At 39.7% G+C, this 21,101-nt stretch overlaps 1 long non-coding RNA gene and 1 other non-coding gene across 4 annotated transcripts in view; one reads left to right on the top strand and one right to left on the bottom strand.

The window, feature by feature from the left end:
* The window catches only part of LOC112585609, a 238,502-nt gene that overhangs the window by 98,336 nt on the left and 119,065 nt on the right, over window positions 1–21,101 (bottom strand). The gene's annotated exons all lie outside the window — the stretch shown is intronic.
* TRNAC-ACA lies at window positions 9,380–9,452 on the top strand. Its single transcript has one exon. It is a non-coding gene; the product is annotated as a tRNA-Cys (tRNA).

Here is a 21,101-nt window from a genome sequence, read left to right as displayed (position 1 = left end):
CAACACTAGAAAGGATGTAAAATGGTATTCCACTTTGGAAATCAGTCTGGCTATATCTTATAAAGCTAAACATAAACTTACTAAACAACACAGAAAATGTACTCCTAAGTATTCACTCAAAAAACTAAAATACCTGTCTAAACAAATAAATACACATAAATGTTCAAAACAGCTTTAGTCATAATAGTCAAAACCTAGAAACAATCCAAAGTTGATTAGGCAAACAAACTATGGCATAGTTATTAAGTAGCATACTGTTCAGCAACAAAAGTCAGAAATTACCAGTACATGCAAAAAAAAAATTAATTTCAAAAACATTATGTGGAGCAGAAGTAGCCATTCATAAAAACTCCAGGAAAGAGAAACCTTTGCAGAATAAAATCAAAAAAGAGAAGGATGAAGATAAAACAATTTCTGTAGAAGGGCCAATTGTTGCTGTTCAGTCGCTCAGTCGTATCCAACTCTGCCACCCCATAGACTGCAGCATGCTAGGCTTCCCTGTCCTTCACTGTCTCCCACAGTTTGTTCAGACTCATGTCCGTTGAGTTGGTGATGCTATCTAACCGTCTCATCCTCTGTCGTTCCCTTCTCCTACCCTCCTGACCAGAGAGTCATTGAACTTGGAACAGCGAGCACCAGGATGGCATGGAGGTATTAACAATGATTGAAGGAGAAACCAAGAGAAGCAGACTGAAAATACCATAGAAACACCCCAGAGGAAAATGCCTCAACTTCAAATAGTGTCTAGGTTGTAGGCTTGTAAATATTACATAGATAATTATTGCTTTAAAACTCAGAAATGTAGAAAGTGACTATCAGCCTTCTTTACCTAACCCCTCAAAGGCTTCAGTTGAGTGTTTCTCCATATATCTGAATGTCAATATATTATTAGTGATCATGAGTTCTACACAAAACATTGTAATCTAACATTTTCAATTTTCTCAACAACTTCTATGTACAAACACACACTCCTATATAGAGACACAAACATACATTCTGGATCATCTGAGGGTCATCCTTCAACAATGTGCTGTTTTTGCCTTGTGATTTCACTATCTACAGCTGCATTTATGTTGACAATCACATCAATGTGAAGTAAGGCTACTTTAATTGCCTTAGGCAAATAGGAAACAACACAATGATGCAGTTTGCAAAGTGAAAGTCAAAAGACTTCACAATTCACCGTATAAACAAAGGATTTGTTCTGCTTAGAATAGAAATGTAAAATAACTGAATCATTAAATAATATAAACATGCTGAATTCAAAAGAATCTGTGCTTGGATGGTCAGGTAAGATTCGTATTAGGAGAGAAGAGTAAGTTTCAGCCAAATATTTTCTGTCATATTAAATTAATGGTGCTTTGAACTTTATCAGTTTTGAAATTTGAATTTATTTTGCAAGTATATTTTTGCCTTTCAGTTCCATAGGAGCTGTAAGTACAAAACACAACTATCTTAGACTGTTACATATTTAATCAAGGAAATGTAAATCCACACTAGTAAGGGGGACACAAAAATTATTTTTACACTCCTCTAAATTTTATTTAATTAACATACACTAAAATTGACTTTTGTGTACAGTTCTATAAAGTTACTGCTGCTGCTGCTAAGTCACTTCAGTCGTGTCTGACTCTGTGCAACCCCAGAGACAGCAGCCCACCAGGCTCCTCCATCCCTGGGATTCTCCAGGCAAGAACACTGGAGTGGGTTGCCATTGCCTTCTCCAATGCATGAAAGCGAAAAGTAAAAGTGAAGTCGCTCAGTTGTGTCCGACTCCTAGCGACCCCATGGACTGCAGCCCACAAGGCTCCTCCGTCCATGGGATTTGCCAGGCAAGAGGACTGGAGTGGGTTGCCATTGCCTTCTCCACTATAAAGTTAACACATGTATAAATTTGTTCAACCATCACCATAACCAGGATGCAACTGTTCCATCACCTTAAAAGACTCCCTTGTGATATGATTTTGTAGTCCCACTGTCCCCAACCTTTAACTCCCAGCAACCGTGGATCTTTTATCACCACTACAGCTTTGTCTTTTTGAGGTCACCACCCTAAGGGAATCATATAGTATATAACCTTTGTGACTGACTTCTTTCCCTCAGAAAAATGCCAAGTTGTTGCGTGTTAATAATCTAATCCATTTTAATCCAAAATAGTTGGGCTTGGCGACCCACTCCAGCATTCTTGCCTGGAGAATCCCATAGACAGAGGAGCCTGGCAGGCTACAGTCCATAGGGTTGCACAGAGTTGGACAGCACACACACATTGAAGAGTTGGACCTCAGTTTGTTGATCTATTTACTTATCGCCCTAGGTTGCTCCTCTTTTCTTGAGATCATGAGCAAAGAAAAGATGAACTTTGATATCCAGGTTGTTGTATGAAGATGAATTATCAAAAGCTAAGCAGGAGTGGCATGGCTGAGTCATATGGTATATATACTTTTACATTAAAAAAAAAAAAAACCTGCCAATTGTTTTCTATACTGTCTGTATTATTTTGCATTACTGCATATATCTGCCAGTAATGTATGGGATTTCCAGTCTCTCTGCATCCTCAGCAGCTTTGATATTTTTATTTTAGCCATTCTAACAGGTTGTATAACGATATCATGTGGTTTTAACTTCCATTTCCCTGATGGCTAATGATGATGAACATCTTTTATATTTTTTCTTCAACAACTTATTCTTTTTTAACAATAACATTTTTCATGTCATAATTTTACCCATAAATCACCCTGAATATCTTTAGGGGGTTTATGCTTTTCCAAACTGAATATGTCATGGTTGAATTTAAACAGTGATGTGATAACAGGTATTTAGTTTTACTGCTTATGTGACAGGCTATTAAATAATTTTTTTTCTTTTTACCTTTTTATTTTTATTGGAGTGTAGCTGCTTTACAATGTTGTACAGAAAAGTGAATCAGTTACACAAATACATATATTCCCTCTTTTTGTAGTTCCTTCCCATTTAGTCACCACAAAGCGCCGAGTAGGTTCTGTAGGATATACTGTGGGTTCTCATTAGTTATCTGTTTTATATAGAGTAGTGTATGTATGTCAACCCCAATCTCGCAATTCATCCCATCCCACCCTCCCCCTTGGTATCCATACATTTGTACTCTAAGTCTGTGTCTCTGTTTCTGCTTTGCAAATAAGTTCATCTGTATAATTTTTCTAGATTCCACACATAAGCAATATTATATGGTATTTGTTTTTCTCTTTCTATGGCAGTCTGTAGGTCCATCCATGTTTCCACACATGGCAAATTTCATTCCTTCTTATAGCCGAATAATATTCCATTGTGTATATGTACCACATCTTCTTTATCCATTCCTCTGTTGACGAACATTCATTCAGGTAGCTTTCATGTCCTAGCTATTGTAAAAAGTGTAGCAATAAATATTGGGGTGCATGCACCTTCTTGAATTATGGTTTTCTCCAGGTAAATGCCCGGGAGTAGGACTTCTAGATCATATGGCAGCTCTATTTTCAGTTTTTTAAGGAACCTCCATACTCTTCTCCATAGTGGCTATATCAATTTACATTCCCACAAACAGTGCAAGAGGGTTCTGTTTCCTCCGCACCCACTCCAGAATTTATCGTTTGTAGACTCTGTGATGATGGCCATTCCGATTGGCCTCGTACTGTGAGGTACAAGGTAGTACTTGTACCTTGTAGTCCCTCATCGCAGTTTCGTGAGGTAGTACTTCACCATCGTTTTGATTTTCGTTTCTCTGATAATTAGTGATGTTGGGCATCTATTGAAGTGTTTGTTGGCCATCAGCGTGTCTTCTTTGAAGAAATGTCTATTTAGGTCTTCTGCCCATCTTTTGATTGGGCTGTTTGAGCTGTTTGTATATTTTGAAGATTAATTCCTTGTCAGTCATTTCATTTACAAATATTCTTCCTTTCAAGACTGAATATTTGAATCTTCCCAACCAAAACTCCTATGTTGAAACTCTAACCCTTAATGTGATACTATTAGGAGGTAGGGAGTTTGGGAGGTAATTAAATTTAGGTAAGGTCATGAACCACCCTTGAGTCAGGAAGAAACCCTGGAGTGGGGCATGGCAACTCACCCCAGTATTCTTGCCTAGAGAATCCCCATGGACAGAGGAGCCTGGTGGGCTACAGTCCAGGGTCACAGAGAGTCAAACACGAGTAAAGCAACTTAGCACACACACAGGCATGCAAGGTCCTAAGGGTGGAGGCCCCATGATCAGATGAGTGTCTGTGGAAGAAAAGAAAGAAACTCAAGGTCTCTTTTTCTCTCAGTCAGTAAGAAGGCAGCCATGTGCAAACCAGGTGCCATCATCAGACACCAAATCTACCAACACCTTGGACTTAGACTTTCCAGCCTCCAGAACTATGACATATAAATACTGTTTAAGTCTACAGTAGTTTGTTACAGTAGCTTGAACTAAGATACTGTCTTTAGCATTCTGGCTCCTGTGGGTTTCTGTTAGCTGTGCCAAGCCACTAGCACAGGACTGCTTGAGGGCCAAGGTGCATAAAACAGAGAAAAGGTAGATAAATAAAAGAACATATAAATAAATCAGAGAAAGAGGTTCATGTGCTCTTTATTGGCTTTAGAAAAAGCCTTTATTACTTCTTTAGCCAGAATTAGAGGGCTTCTCTAGAATTTTCTCTGCCCAGAGTAATGCCCATGTCTAGGACTTTGGCTGCATTAAGTTCAGCTCAGGAGATACTTAAACTAAATGGTAAACATACTGCCGATTAGGTGGTATTTTTGAATTCTGCTTTTTGTCCCAGTTTTTATTTTTCTCAATGCTATTTACTCCTTACGGCTTCCAAATACCTGCTCCATGAATCCCACGCATGTTTTATAGCTGCGTTTCAGTGGGAGAGACAGAGTAGCATGTGCTTTCTCTATCCTGCCCAGAACCAGAGTATCCCATACAAGTATTCATAATTTAGGGGCATGTACATTCCTCAAAGTTGATGTGCCTGAATAAAGTTGGACTTCTAAAAGTCTGGCATTCATTCCCACAAAATTGAGTCCCTTGAGCATTGCTTTTATGCCACATTACAATTATTAATATTCTCTTGGATCCTACCAAAGGTTATTGCCAGAAGCATACATATGATATTTGTAACTACAATCAATATATGAAGGCCATCACACACTACATTACTCAATGACCATTTTAAAGTTCCATATGAGGTTTTTTTCTTTAATTAATACAGTGATAGGAAAACTTTTGTTTTCCTTAAGACACTAAAATTCTTACAGCTTTTCAATAACAAGAGCTCTATCAGTGATTATATATCTCATTTGTTTCTGGCTACTAGGAAGCTCAGAGACACATTTCAGAAGCCTTACTACTGTTGTTATAACTACATTATTCTATTTTCTCTGCTCCTAATTTTCTCTTTCTCCCTTCTACTTTTTATTATTTCATAGCATCAGCATTTGTTATATGCCTCCTCAAATTCTTGGCAGAATGAGGTAGAGAATGAATGAATGAATGAATGAATAAAATATAATGAGTAACTAAAGCTTTAATTGGTACTTTTCTAGGACTTTATACCCATTCAATGGAAACTATTGTTATTGTTTTTTTAAAAGCAGCAAAATGTCCAGGGTTTTGCCTGATTATTTCTTGTCCTAAAGCATTTTCCTTCTACATTTACACTGACATCTGCAAATGTTAATGGAGTTTCTCTCTGGGATGGGGATCATTAAGTCAAAGAACTGAAGCAAAATGGGCAATGAAAGATGGAATTTGCTTGTGCCCATAACAATAGGCAGTGATGCTAATGTGCATGGCAATTTTTATTGAACTTATGCAGCACACTGCAGCATCTGGAAGCCCTTTGCTTGATTTGGGGATGCAATCAGTTCAAAACCTTAACTACACACTCCTCAGGGCTTATTCTTCTATTGATTTGAATTAAAAGAAGTTGCCCACATGAAAGCCTGGGGCACTGACAGGAAGTTAGAGGCACCAAGTACTTGCCTCAGTGATGAAAATAGAAAGCAATTCCAGTAAAACTCACTTCCCAAGAGAAGGTAAGAGGAAAGCCTCTGTTTTCCCACTTGGTGGCACCATGTCAAGAAACAGGAAGATACAACTCTTCTAGAAAATTAGGTTAATGTCAGCACCAGATTGGATCTGATGGAGTTCTAGTTATTGCCCCACTCTGACCCTCACTCCTGATAGTGCTCCAGTCTCCAGGGCTGAAGTCCTGATGCAGTATCTCTGCAACTCTGCCAGCACCATCTGCCTCTTCCTAGTATCTCTCCATAAATAAACCATCCTTTCTGTCTGGCAAAGTTGCTGTCCTGCCTCCTAATCAGTCCTGCTCCCACCCTCCGGTCAATTGACCCTGCCCTCCATCTTCTCTTCCTAGACAGCCGCTAGAAAGAAACTGCCCCACCATTCATTTATGTTCTTCCTTGTCCTCCCATCTATTTTCTTTTCACAGCATATTCTCACTTTCATTAGCTGCCATGATTCTCCTCATTTTGAGGTCTGGATACATTCCCTGTATCACCAACATCCTGACAGGCTCCTCACATCCATCTCTCCTTCAGAGGCTCTGTATCCTCCCAAGATTGCCAAGTAGGACAGGGGACAGGAATCCCCATCATTACATGTCACACAGGGGATCAATGTCAGAATCAAGAAAAACACTTACACAGGTCAATAAGTCAACTGAAAAAGAGTAAGTCTCAAGGCATGGGATCATCAGTTAGTATAAGACTGATTCTCACAGTAGGCAGCCCACACATCAAGGCACTCCACCCGCTGCTGCTCTGACTGGAAAAAGCCATCAATTGCCAGAGCCTTACACTCAACTCAGAAGTCATCTCATATCTATCCTCTCTGCTTCCTTCCAGTACCCAAAACAGAGCAGCTGAAGAAATGGGCCTGATCTCCCATTACTTGGGAAAGAAGCTAGAAGGGATGGTGAAGCACCTCTGGCCCAAAACCCATAATTTTTCTAAGAATTGTAGAAGCTTAGAACCTGAAAGATAACTTGACCAAGGTCAAAGCAAGAATTCAAACCCAGGATGTCTAATCCACAGCCACCTTTTTTGTGCTTTTTTTCCCTAGCTGACAAAACCTCCTCCCCTAAACATCCATACTACTGATTTCTCTGTTGCTGCTAATATCTCTGGTCACCCATGACATTTTGAATATGTCTTTCCCTTGTTTCTCCTTAAAATTCTATATATAAAGCTTTCAATTCTATATATAAAGCCCATTAAATTTCTTGACATTCCTCAGTTTCCTTTATTTTCTTCACTTTTTCTGCCCTAATTCAGACCAGCTGGCATGACTCCACTTCAGCCTCCGAACCACTGACACACTGATGTTTCTAAATTACACTCCTCTATTGTCACCTCCTTGTGCAAATCCTTTTGTGCAAATCCTCATTCCCTGTAAACTAGTCGCAAGTTTAATGTTCTCCCTAGCAAGGCCCCAGTCTCTCTTGATGGTCTTATCTCACTACTCTCCCTCAGATCATCACGCAGAAACTTGATTTCTTGTACAACTAAAATCCTAAACCAAGCATCAAAGGTGAAATAGTTTACCATGAAACAAGAACTCAGTATCTGTGAGGAGCTTTCTCTGGGGAAGATTAGGGCTCTGAGGCAGAACTAGTCATCAGCAACAGTAATGTTTTTCTCCTCATGCAGCACTAAAAGTCTAAAATACTGCCAGGGACTCTACCAGGTACTGAGAATAAAGCTGACTGAGACATGGTGCCTGACCTCAAGGAATTCATCATTCTATAATGAACATGAAGCCATGCCCAGCTAATCCACACCCAATAAGATGCAGGCTGTACCAGAGGCAGGAGTAGAGTGTTGAAGGAGCTCTTTGACTATAGGCTGCTCCACAGCCCTTCTACACTTCCATTTCTCTGTTACTCTCCATCTCCTTTCCATTTTCCTTCTTCCCTCTCATTGCATCACCCTCAAGAAGTCCCCCCATGGGTCCCTACTCACATCTGCCCTAGGACAGATGCTTTTCTGACAGACCTTCCCCCACCACCTCTTCTCGCCACCCTCCCAAAACTCATTTTCTGCCTGCCCTCTTTCCTCACTCTCCTTCAAGATGCTGGCTGAATAATCTGGCATGATTTGGTCAATAGCTCTAGTGTTGAAACTTGATGATCATTTCCTGAGTCACTCCTTTCAGACAACGCTGCATTTTAAAGGGGACACAGAGTATTGAAGGAACTGTAGTCAGGAAGATATTGGAGAAATTGTTCTGATTCCTGGGCACTGAGACTAGAGCCAAGGCAGAATCTGACAGGGGTGAAGGGCTGGGCTGAGTTGTGCCTTAAGTGCCTGGAAGACAGATGGATCTAAGGGATGAGTTGAGTTTACACAGCAGCTGAGGAGCTGAGCTAATTGGAATGCTGCCATTGTAATAGCATTAGGTGTCCTGAGACATCCTTGTGTGTTCAGAAACATGAAGGCCAGGCAGAGGTCAGGAGCCAAAGCCGGCAAATACCATGCAAACAGAGTGAGGCGTCAAGCTGCAGAGTGTGAGCACATAGCCTGATGATCCCAGCTGCTTAACACAAAGTTAGAGAGGCTTTAAAAGTATTGGGTTGGCCAAAAGGATCATTTGGGTTTTTCCATAAGATCATATGGAAAAATCCAAACAACCTTTTTGGCCAACGCAACAGAATCAGGATGAACAAGGAAAAGATGTGTCTTCATTATTAATCACAACAACATCTGCCACTTGTTTAGGATTTAAAGTGTAAACACTATTTCGCACATAAGAAGTCCCCACTGTTCCATTAAGAGAAACAGAGGAGAAACTTGTTATTCCTGGTTTATAAATGACACACAAGAGATGCCTCACTGACATCTGTGGGATGGTTGATTTGTTGATTGAGTGATTGCTTCACTGATTGATCAATGATCCATAGATCATAGAGTGACACTTCTTCCTTCCTAATAAGGTGGAGCAGGGGAAGCTGTAATTGTTTCATCAATGAAGAACTAAAGCTTCGAGAAATCAGGTGGCTACTTTCCTAACATCTAACTTGTAAGTAGACCCAGATTTGGAACTTGATTTTTCTGACAACATATTGAGGATTATTTTTATTATACTTTACTTATTGTCCAGGCTTTCTGGACCCTTCATAATATCATGTGAACCATTTCCTGGGTATTAAGCTAGCTCCATACCTGCTAACCTAGAAAGGGTCCCAAGAATCTACCTTGCTGCAAGGGTATATCTAACCAGGACTAAACCGTCATCAAGAGCAAAGAAAAGACATGTCTTGTGACTCTATTTCCTTTCTGCACCACCAGATTCTGGTTATGATAAATATTAATACATATATAGGTATATATGCACAAACAATAAAGAGTGGTAAGGGCTTCCCTGGTGGCTCAGCTGGTAAAAGCGTCTGCCTACAATGCGGGAGACCCAGGTTCGATCCCTGGGTGGGGAAGATCCCTGGAGAAGGAAATGGCAACCCACTCCAGTATTCTTGCCTGGAAAATCCCATGGACAGAGGAGCCTGATAGGCTACAGTCCATGGGGTCGCAAAGGGTCGGACACGACCAAGCAACTTCACTTCACTTCACTTCACTTCAAGGGTCATATTAAATAATTAGGTAGAAGAAAATGCTTTAAATTTCTTTCCAGAAATGTGAAGCAGAAATTATAAATTTTTCTTCTTCCTTAGTATGTATTCCAGAGTAGTTTATTCATTCTCTTTTAATATCAATCTTTTACAATCTAGATGCATGTTAATAGAAATTTTATTTCTTTTTTTATGGCTTTTTCTTGTCAGTGAATAGGACAGCTGGGTGAAAAACAATTCTGAGAATAAATGAAAGGAAAGCAGTTTATTCACCCACGCCAGACCTTAAAAGTTAGCACTTTGTATAACATGGGCATTAAATAGGATCCAAAAACAGGGTAGAAGAAGAAATCTCTCATTTGCAGATGGGTGTCAGGATTTTGGAAGTAATGGAATATATAATTCAGTGTAAATAGGCACCAATTGCTAAAATGATCTGCCTGATGAGTACAAATGAAGTTGGTAGAAAAGATGCTTTAAATGACAGCAGGGGTGGATCTGTAGGTGGTCCTAAAATTCAGAATCAGAAGGTTGAATCTGATGCAAAAAAGAAAAAGAAAACAGTGATGTTTAAATGATTCACATTTAAACACCTAGTCTATGAGAAAATAATAGGAAACAGAATTTTAAATTCAGTTAATGGCACCCATTTTAAATAACTCAGAATGTTCTATGTCAATGAAATTGTTGAAATCTGGAATAAAATACCATCTAACTATCAACACCTTCAAAAATGTATTTGCTAAAGCTTAAAAGGTAGGAGTAATATCCAGCAAGTCACTGGGTATTTTCTTTGAGCTTATAATTTTTTTAAAGTATAGATGTGGGAAAATATGTTTTATAAATACTTTTTTAAAATATAAAAAGTAAGTTTATGATAAACATACGATTAAGATGGAGAAGCTCTATACAGTCAGCAAAAACAAGACCGGGAGCTGACTGTGGCTCAGATGATGAACTCCTTATTGCCAAATTCAGACTTATATCGAAGAAGTAGGGAAAACCACTAGGCCATTCAGGTATGACCTAAATCAAATCCCTTACGATTATACAGTAGACGTAAGAAATAGATTTAACGGACTAGAGCTGATAGAGTGCCTGATGAACTATGGACAGAACTTCATGACATTATACAAGAGACAGGTATCATGACCAAATTGCCAACATCTGCTGAATCATCAAAAAAGCAAGAGAGTTCCAGAAAAACATCTATTTCTGGATGTTTCTATTTTCTTTATTGACCATGCCAAAGTCTTTGACTCTGGGGATCACAACAAACTATGGAAAATTCTAAAAGAATTTTCAGAATTCTTCTTTCAGAAGACCATCTGATGTGCCTCTTGAGAAACCTGTATGCAGGTCAGGAAGCAACAGTTAGAACTGGACATGGAACAACAGACTGGTTCCAAATAGGAAAAGGAGTACGTCAAGGCTGTATATTGTCACCCTGCTTATTTAACTTATATGTAGAGTACATCATGAGAAATGCTGGGCTGGATGAGGCACAAGCTGGAATCAAGATCACCAAAAGAAATATCAATAACTTTAGATATGCAGATGACACAACCCTTATGGCAGAAAGTGAACTAAAGAGCCTCTTGATGAATGTGAAAGAGGAAACTGAAAAGGTTGGTTTGGAGCTCAACATTCAGAAAACTAAGACCATGGCATCTGGTCCCATCACTTCATGGGAAATAGATGGGGAAACAGTGGAAACAGTGGCTAACTTTACTTTTTGGGGCTCCAAAATCACTGCAGATGGTGACTGCAGCCATGAAATAAAAAGATGCTTACTCCTTGGAAGGAAAGTTATGACCAACCTAGACAGCATATTGAAAAGCAGAGACATTACTTTGCCAACAAAGATTCATCTAGTCAAGGCTATGGTTTTTCCAGTAGTCATGTATGGATGTGAGTGTTGGATTGTAAAGAAGGCTGAGTGCCGAAGAATTGATGCTTTTGAACTGTGGTGTTGAAGAAGACTCTTGTGAGTCCCTTGCAAGGACTGCAAGGAGATCCAACTAGTCCATCCTAAAGGAGATCAGGCCTGAGTGTTCATTGGAAGGACTGATACTGAAGCTGAAACTCCAATACTTTGTCCATCTGATGCGAAGAGCTGACTCACTTGAAAAGACCCTGATGCTGGGAAGGATTGAAAGCAGAAGAAGGGGATTACAGAGGATGAGATGGTTGGAAGGCATCACCGACTTAATGGACATGAGTTTGGGTAAACTCTGGGAGTTGGTGATGGACAGGGAGGCCTGGTGTGCTGTGGTCCATGGGGTCGCAAAAAGTAGGACACAACTGAGTAACTGAACTGAACTGAATATATACATACATACACACACACATGTGTTCAATCCCTGGGTCAGGAAGATCCCCTGGAGAAGGAAATGGCAACCCCCTCCAGTATTATTGCCAGGAAAATCCCATGGACAGAGGAACCTGGTGGGCTACAGCCCAAGGTGTCGCAAAAGAGTCAGACACAACTGAGTAACTTGTACACACACGCACACACATATATAGCAGCAGAAATATGAAACAACTTTTTGATGATATTTAGTAGTAAAGAAAATGTCAACTTGATCAGCTAGCTCCTGATCACACATTTGCAAGAAGACTACAAAATATATTTTGTGACTCTGGTGAATTTCTCCTGTGTTCAACTAATTAGTCTAAATCAATCTCTCACCATGGAAAGAAAGGAAAGAGGGATGGAAAGAAAGGAAAGAGGGAAGAAAAGAAAGGGGAGAGAGAGAGAGAGGGAAGAAGGAAGGGGACAGCTAACAGGAAGGCAGACAGACAAGAAAGAAGTAGAGAGGGTTGCAAGAGCAGGAGAGGAGCAAGAGAAAAATGACACAGCAACAAACATTGCCTACTAGGAGCTTAAATTCATTTCATCAATACAGCCTGCTCTGTGACCATTCTTTTCTTGATGAGAAGAGCCATGCTACCCAAGAGGTATAGTTATTTGTTAACAACGAACAAATGATGGAGCCAGATGTTCAGCTCATCACAGTGGCCCCACGTGGAACTGCTTCCTTAACCCTAGGCTCTACCTGGGGCTATCCACAGTTTCTGTCTCAGTGTTGTTGGGTCATAGTGGTACTTCCTCTCCCTTCAGGAGAACCTGCTGCAGAGCATGCACGTGATTTACAACCCCTATCTGCCACACCGTTGGAGCCATTGCAGATTCACCCTGTACCTCCCACAGCTGCTCCCAGGCAATGAATGCACACAGAGGTATGTGAACCAGACAGTTTCTGTGAACATAGGATTCCTCTAAGAGGCACTTTTAGCTCAAGGACTTGCCGTTAGAGAAGTTGAAACTTCCTCAGAACCGTGCTGAGGTCTGAGGCTCATACTTAATCATTTCTTTTCTCTTTTCACAGATGGCAGATGCATTGCAGTCTGAGAATTCTAGCCTTTTTCTGATCCTTCACCTTCAACCTTCACAGGCATTTCACCCAATAAACCTCTAGCAAGTCTAATTCCATCTTAGTGTTTACTCTTCAAAGGACCTGAGGGCACACAAATGTACATTCACATGCATAGCAATGTCCTGGGTAGACCCAGATTTTTACAGTCAGGCTGCAGCCTAGATCAGAAAGGGTATACAGAACATTTAATTCTCAGCAATCTCCCAGGAAAAAAAAGATGTTATATCATAAAACTCACTCTCAACACCGCTACTACTAATGATTAATCAGAATGCCAGAAGATGACACGCTCCCCGCTGGGAAACCATGATTCCAACTAGAATTGAAGGCACACAGGACTCTCCTCAGTACGGGTTAGGGTCTGGCAGAGAGAGAGCGCAGAGTTCTTTCAGGTCTGTCAGTCCAGATTGCAGGTTTAGAATCAGAATGAACTGCTTAAGAGGTAATTCCAAAAAGTACCCCCCTTTACAGTATCACAGTCACTCCTAAGTTTCTTTAAAAGATTCTGGGATTTTTCTACATCACTGAGAAGGAAGAGGCATTGTCACAGACATATAAACCTATATTTTCACTTCAGAATTCCTCCCTTCCCTTTGGTGACGGACTATTTCTTCTATTAGAATCCATGCCTAATTCACATACACACATGTCTTGGAGGAGTGCATATATCTTAAGTCGGAGACAGGAAAGGACAGCAAACCAGTCTTCTAATGATAATCACCAAGGAATTCACTGTTCTCACAACACTCTTCTTATTACCTACACAAGACTGACAAACTACACATCTCAGGCATGAGAATAACATAAACACAGTACAATGAAATATCCGTATCCTGTATTAGAATGTTGATGAATGAAATACTGTATACAGTAAAGACAGAAAGGTCACTGCTCAGAATTTCAAAGCTTTTCCTTTTCCTTTTTTAGACAAATCAAATATACTGACCACATTTTCATGAGGATTTGGTCAGATTACTCTATGCCACAGTTATCACTGTCTCCTACCATAGTCTCCACCTTCATCTAAAAATTTTCTGCTACCTTCTCCCCCTACACACACACACACACACACACACACCACCCTTTTCCACAAAAGGCAATTATGTAACCAAAAAAAGTGGTATAGAGGAAACCAAAGGATCCATTCTCCTTTCAAAACCCGGCTTGACATTTTGAAGGCTGGTGATAAGTACATGCTGTACCTTGAGCCACAGAAACGAAAGTAAAGAAACAATTTAAGCAAAACCTGTATACACTCAGAAGTCCTTTGTGAGATAAGAAGAGGCTGGAACTCCATTTCAGATATAAGGAATTTTATCCATTGCCCATCAAATTCCCTGTTCCAAATCAAAAGTAGAAGAATTTGAAGGAACCAGGCTCTTAAAACTGAATTCTACATTTTGAAGTCCCACATGTCAAAGACAAATAACTAGCACAAATCTGAAATACAAACAATTAGTTGGGAGTTTTATTCAGCATGGCATGCTGAAAATAAAAGCTTTAAACTGAATCTAGGCCAAAATCTTAAATGTCAAAAATCAGCCTTTTGCAATGGTAAATACAGAATTTCTTTTTTAAAAAGTAATTTTAAAATAAAAATACAATAAATAAATTTTGTATGGCTTCACTCTGGTGAAGCTCTTGAAATGAATTTCCATGGGCTAAAGTACAAGTAACTCTTACATTCAACTTGGCATTTTCCATTTATTACTTTCAGCTTTAAATGGAAAAGCATTATTTTTATTATTAATAATAGCATTGAGTTACAGAAGCTTTAAGTAATACATGAATATTGGTTACAACAATTCTGTCCCACTGTAAGAAAATCTAATACATTTTTTAAAAATGTATTTATAAAGAATGTAGCCTGCTTATTAATATTAACAAAGCACTCCTTGCCTTCAGAAATGATCTATTACAGAGTATTTTTAATTGTTTTATGTAACCTATTTAATATTAAGCAGAAAATGATTCAATAGTGATCTTTGGGCTACTGTCACCTGGAGAACATTTAATAGGTTTGGTTAAGCAGTATCACTGGGTAGTACAAACAGGAGATTCCTTTTTAATAATATCTTTATACATAGATATCTTCACCTATCAAATGGCCATAAAAATCTTCCCATAAGCACAGCACACAAAGTGAATGGATCCACAAAGAAGAATGAATAATATACTACTATGTAGCCATTACAGAGAAGGCGATGACACCCTACTCCAGTACTCTTGCCTGGAAAACCCCATGGACGGAGGAGCCTGGTGGACTGCAGTCCATGGGGTCGCTGAGGGTCGGACACGACTGAGCGACTTCACTTTCACTTTTCAGTTTCATGCACTGGAGAAGGAAATGGCAACCCACTCCTGTGATCTTGCCTAGAGAATCCCAGGGACGGCAGAGCCTGGTGGGCTGCCGTCTATGGGGTCGCACAGAGTCGGACACGACTGAAGCGACTTAGCAGCAGTAGCAGCAGCATGTAGCCATTAAAGTCTACTCATATGATTACCAAAGAGGAAACATGTGGGGTAGGAATAAATCAGGAACTTGGGATGAACATATACACACTGCTGCATGTATAAGTGACCAACAAGGACCTACTGTGTAGCACAGGGAACGCTACTCAATATTCTGTGACAACCTATATGGGAAAGAATCTAACAAGGAAGGAATCTATGTATATGTATAACTGAATCACTTTGCTGTACGCCTGAAACTAACACAACATTGTGAATCAACTATAGTTCAAAAAATTTTTTTAAAGTCTACTCATAAAAGAAAATTTAATAACAAAGAATATGCTTTATTATTAGTGAGTGGGAAAAAAAAACAGATCAGAGAAGACTTATTTCGAACACAGCCCCTATTTTTCAAAGTTATGCAAACAAGAACACGCAAAAGTTCATAAAATTCTAAGGGACATATACTAAGATATTAACACCAGTTGACATATTTTCATTTTTATATAATTCTGTATTTTCCAATTTTTTAATGTCCATATTTTTCTTTTATATTCAATTATATCAATCAGCACAAACTGCATTACACTGTGGTAACAAATAATCCCATGATCTTAGTGGCTTTACCCAAGAGAAGTTTATTCACATCTATTTATTTACATAGTCAGGGATGCTCTACTCTTGGAGTCAATCAGGGATACAAACTGATAGGAGCTTTGCCCTTCCCTGATCACTGGGACCACAAAGAGGACTGGGGTGAATTGAGCACAGCTCTGAAAACTTCTACCTGGAACTGACACCTGTTCCTACCACTTACAGTTCACTGGGAAAGCAAATCACGTGGCCAAAATCAACTTCAAAGGGGGCAGGCAAATGAAATCTTTCCATATGCCCAGGACTGGCTGAAAATCCTATGTAGGTACTAAAGCACAAGGATAATAGTTAATATTTTTGAACATGTTTTTAGGTTTTTCCAATTTTTTAAAATATGTATTTTGTAATGCCTCTGAAAAAACTCACAACAAATACTATTCTTAAAAAGAAAAAAAACTTATCACAACATGCAGAAAAAAAAAAGTGTTATCTTCCAAACAGAGATAATAATGCCACCAGAGATTACTCCATTCTAACAATGACAAAATAAAATAAGCTTACATTAGAGAGGAAACAAGATTCAACATAATGTCAGTGATCCTTAGCACCAAAGTAACGGCTACTTAGTACAAAAATATGAGCAAGGACTGGGATTTAATAACATGACCCTGAAAGTGAGAAGGAATCAGTGACATGAGGACACACTCTGGTCCTTTGTTCATAGTACATTCTAGCTGTTAGTCCATCTAGTCAAAGCTACGGTTTTTCCAGTAGTCTTGTATGGATTTGAGAGTTGGACCATAAAGAAGACTGAGTGCCAAGGAATTGATGCTTTCGAACTGTGGGGCTGAAAAATACTCTTAAGAGTCCCTTGGACTGCAAGGAGCTCAAACCAGTCAACCCTAAAGGATATCAACCCTGAATATTCATTAAAAGGACCAATGCTGAAACTGAAGCTCCAATACTCTGGCCACCTGATGCAAACAGCCAACACACTGGAAAAGACCTTGATGCTGGGAATGATTGAGGGCAAGAAGAGAAGGGGGCGACAGAGTATAAGATGGTGGATGGTATCACTGACTTAGTGGACATGAGTTTGAGCAAACTGTGGGAGATAGTGAAGGACAGGGAAGCCTGGTGTGCTGCAGTTCATGGGGTCTGAGTGAGTTGGACATGACCTGGTGACTGAACAAGTCAGTCACTACAGAGCCTTAGGGAGGTCATAAGATCATTCTTGGTTAATCTTGTTGTTGTTTATTCATCCATCATATATTTACTAGGTACTCAACCATAGGCTAGACACCATTATAGGTCTTGGGACCAAGCAATGAACAAAAAACAGGTGCACTCCCTGCTCTCATAGAATTTACATTTGACTGTGGGAGAGAAAGACAATCAGCAGCGTACGTCCAGACTGTGGTTAAGTGCATACTTTTTTCATTTTTAATACTTTTTATTTTATTTTTCAATGTTTTGGCTGTACTGTGTGGCATGCCAAATCTTAGTTCCCTGACTAGGGATCAAACCTGACCCCCTGCAGTGGAAGTGTGGAGTCTCAACCATTGGACCATCAGGGAAGCCCCAAGTGTGTACTTTATATAGAGAAAGACTACGGGGACAGAGAGGACAGGAGTGCTGCCTGAGATAGAGTGGTCAGATAAGACCTCTATGACAAAGTGACATGGAAGCAGAAATTTAAAGGGATTGAGAGAAAAAGCCATGCCATTGTCTGGGAAAAGAGCATTTCAGGCAGAATAGCATGGCCAAGGTCCAGCAGGTAGAATAGAAACCATGTGTCCTGGGAGCAGCCAGGGAGCTGGCAGGGCTGGAGGAGAGTAAGCAAGAGGGGATTATAAGAAATGGGATCAGGGAGGCAACCAGGTGTGAGATGAAGGGGCCTTGGGGTTGTAATAGGAAAAGACTCTGAATTTTATTCTTTGTGCAAACAAAAGCCATTGGCAAGTTTTGAGCACAGAAATGGCATAATCTTACTATCATTTTAAATGAATTATTCTGGTTGCTATGGAACAGAGACAGTCTAGGGCAGAAGTAGGTTGATCTGTAAAGAAGCTGTTGCAATAATCTAGACGCTGCTGCTGCTAAGTCGCTTCAGTCATGTCTGACTCTGTGCAACCCCATAGATGGCAGCCCTTCAGGCTCCACCGTCCCTGGGAATCTCCAGGCAAGAACACTGGAGTGGGTTGCCATTTCCTTCTCCAATGCATGAAAGTGAAAAGTGAAAGTGAAGTCGCTCAGTCATGTCCGACTTTGCGACCCCATGGACTGCGGCCCACCAGGCTCCTCCATCCATGGGATTTTACAGGCAAGAGTGCTGGAGTGGGGTGCCATTGCCTTCTCCGATAATCTAGATGAGATAGCCTCAATACAGTGAGACTGGGGGAGGTGGTGAAACGATTGAGGATATCATTTCAAGGTGAACCAACAGTCTCTGCTGATGGACTGGATTTGGTGTGTAAGAGAGAGGAAAATATTATTCTGATATCTGATATCACTTTATAATGAAGCACAGACTCTAAGGACCCCTTCTATGTATTATTCTACCAGAATACCTAGAATAGATGAGCCCTATATGACAACTGTATACTAGTTATTATATAGAAGGGATAAAAATTATGAAATATACTGCTACCTCATACAGAATTCTTGTTTAAAAAATGAAGTATAGTTCTATCTGGCTAGATTACATGGTACAATATTAAAATAGGCTCTAATTTTTTAAAAAATCCTGATGTGCGTACAACTTTTCCTATATAAATTTAAGTACTATACCCCTGTTAAGTGATTATTACAAGGAGTATACAGAGAATCCTTTATGGTTCATCTATAGATTTAAAGGGTAGGTCTTGAGGAGCAATGTAAAACAACAGAATTGAATATATCATAGCAGCAGAGACCTCTTTCAAAAGTACCCTGACTGCTAGTTTCTTCCCAACACTTTCATTTAACACACAGAGGAGGACCAACCTTTATCCTCAACAATTCATTATATCCTGGACAGAGTTTTCCTATGATATAATTTGAGCTATCTGTCTGTTGAGGTCCTTTAATGGACCGGAACTTGGTGGTCTGGAGTCGACGATAAGAAAGTAAAGGAGAGAAAGAGACTGATATTCCTTGGTTTACACAGAAAGCCAATAAACCCCTGCATGGGACTTGCTCTGTTCACAGAGGCCTCAGGCGCCCTCTCGATGGGGTGAAGGCACAGAGCTCCTTCTTGAGAGGGTCTTAGAAGCCCAGGCAGGAAAGTGAACTCAGAGAGCCTCTGGGCTCCAAAGAAATAGCCTGAGAGAGGGAGAGGAAGGGGTGGGGGAGGGGGAGAGAGAGAGAGACAGACAGACAGACACGGGGACCAGAGCTCGGATGGAGCAAAGGTGTTTTAATCAACATGGTGTGGGCATATATACTGTCTTACAAAGCAGTTATTCTCAGCAAAGATAAAGATTAAAATTCCAGACTTACAAAACATAGGCAATCCATATTAAAGGGAGAGATTTGTAAACAATCACTTTTACCATGGTTCACAAGAAGGAAGAGGGTACTTATCACCATATAGAAACACTAATGAAGGAAATGCCTGGATTCCTCAGTCCCGAAAGAGGCTTGCCTCAGGAATTAATAAGGAGCAGAGAATTCCTGACAGATCCAAAACAGCACACAGGAAGCCTCCTGTTAAGTGCTTCCTGACATCTGTCCAATACCAGTATGACTTAAGACTTTAATTTCATATTAAAACAACTATGAAATTTTTAAAAATTTAAGTATCTTGGGAAGAGAAAAGTACATTTTTAAATTTTGTAAGACAGAGATTTGAACATAAGTCTTGGCAAGACTTAACATCAAAAGTAAAACATATAAGAACTATGGAAACTTTTGACAGCAAAGAAGGCCTGGAGGAAAAAGCAGTTATAGTAATGGAACCATGAAAAAGAATACAGAGATTAAGTTAATAAATCATCACTAAAAAATTCCAAAGAGAGAAGAAAAGGGGATAGGAGTTGCTATGATAGCATCACTTAGAGAGATAAGCTGGCTGACATATAGTTACGATTGTCTTCATCTTCCTTTCACTATCATCCTGCTCCAACTAAGGAATTACCCTCAGCCCTCCCTTTCCAGTTATCAACTTGTTCAAACTAAAATCTTATCTCCCACATAAAGCCTTCCTAGGGTTATTTATGAGGTTCCCCAGGTAGCTCAGTGGTAAAGAATCCGTCTGCAATGCAGGAGACACAGGGGTTTGATCCCTGGGCCAAGAAGATCCCCTGGAGAAGGACATGGCAACACACTCCAGTATTCCTGCCTAGAAGATTCCCTGAACAGAGGAGGCTGGTGGACTATAGTCCATGTGGTCTCAAAAGAGTTAGACATGACTGAAGCGACTAAACAACAAGATTTATTTATGAGGATGGTAGCTTTTATATAAAGTAGGAAAAACAAAATTTCCTCAATAGGCGGAAAGAAACATTTTTAAACAAAGTTTAGTGAGCATTTTAAAAGGCAGAACCAATTTCTATATTTAAAAAGAAAAACAAAAAATTTTCATGCCAAAGCTCTATGAAAAAAGCATTCCTAAAACAACCCAGGAGTGATTTATATAAATCCTGACTTACTCTCTAATTTCTCTGGCATAATTGTGTGCCCCTCTGGGGCTGGAGCCAAAAATGCTTTGTTCCCTCTGTATAAAAATAAGTCTCTAGAAGGTCAAGGAAAAGCACTTTTTTCAAGATAATGACTAAATTGAGTGGGGGAAAAAAAAAAGCAAATGTCACATAATATATCCCACATGACATCTTTGCCCTAATTATTTGCATGTTTCAAAACAAGTATTTACTCATTAATTCACAGATAATGGCCTCCACTCTGTCATTCATGTTATTAGATAGAACAGGCATCTAAACTACTGGTTCTTATTTCTGGTTTGAGGGAGAGGGAGAGAGGAGGGAATAAACTGATTATTAGAATCTTCATGGGGAATAATCTGTAACCCTCCCCATGTGGGGCCATA

This window comes from Bubalus bubalis, chromosome 1 (assembly GCF_019923935.1).
Source record: "Bubalus bubalis isolate 160015118507 breed Murrah chromosome 1, NDDB_SH_1, whole genome shotgun sequence".
Classification (NCBI taxonomy): Eukaryota; Metazoa; Chordata; class Mammalia; order Artiodactyla; family Bovidae; genus Bubalus; species Bubalus bubalis.
Note: the sequence above shows the minus strand (reverse complement) of the source record. Positions and strands in the feature narration are given on the sequence as shown.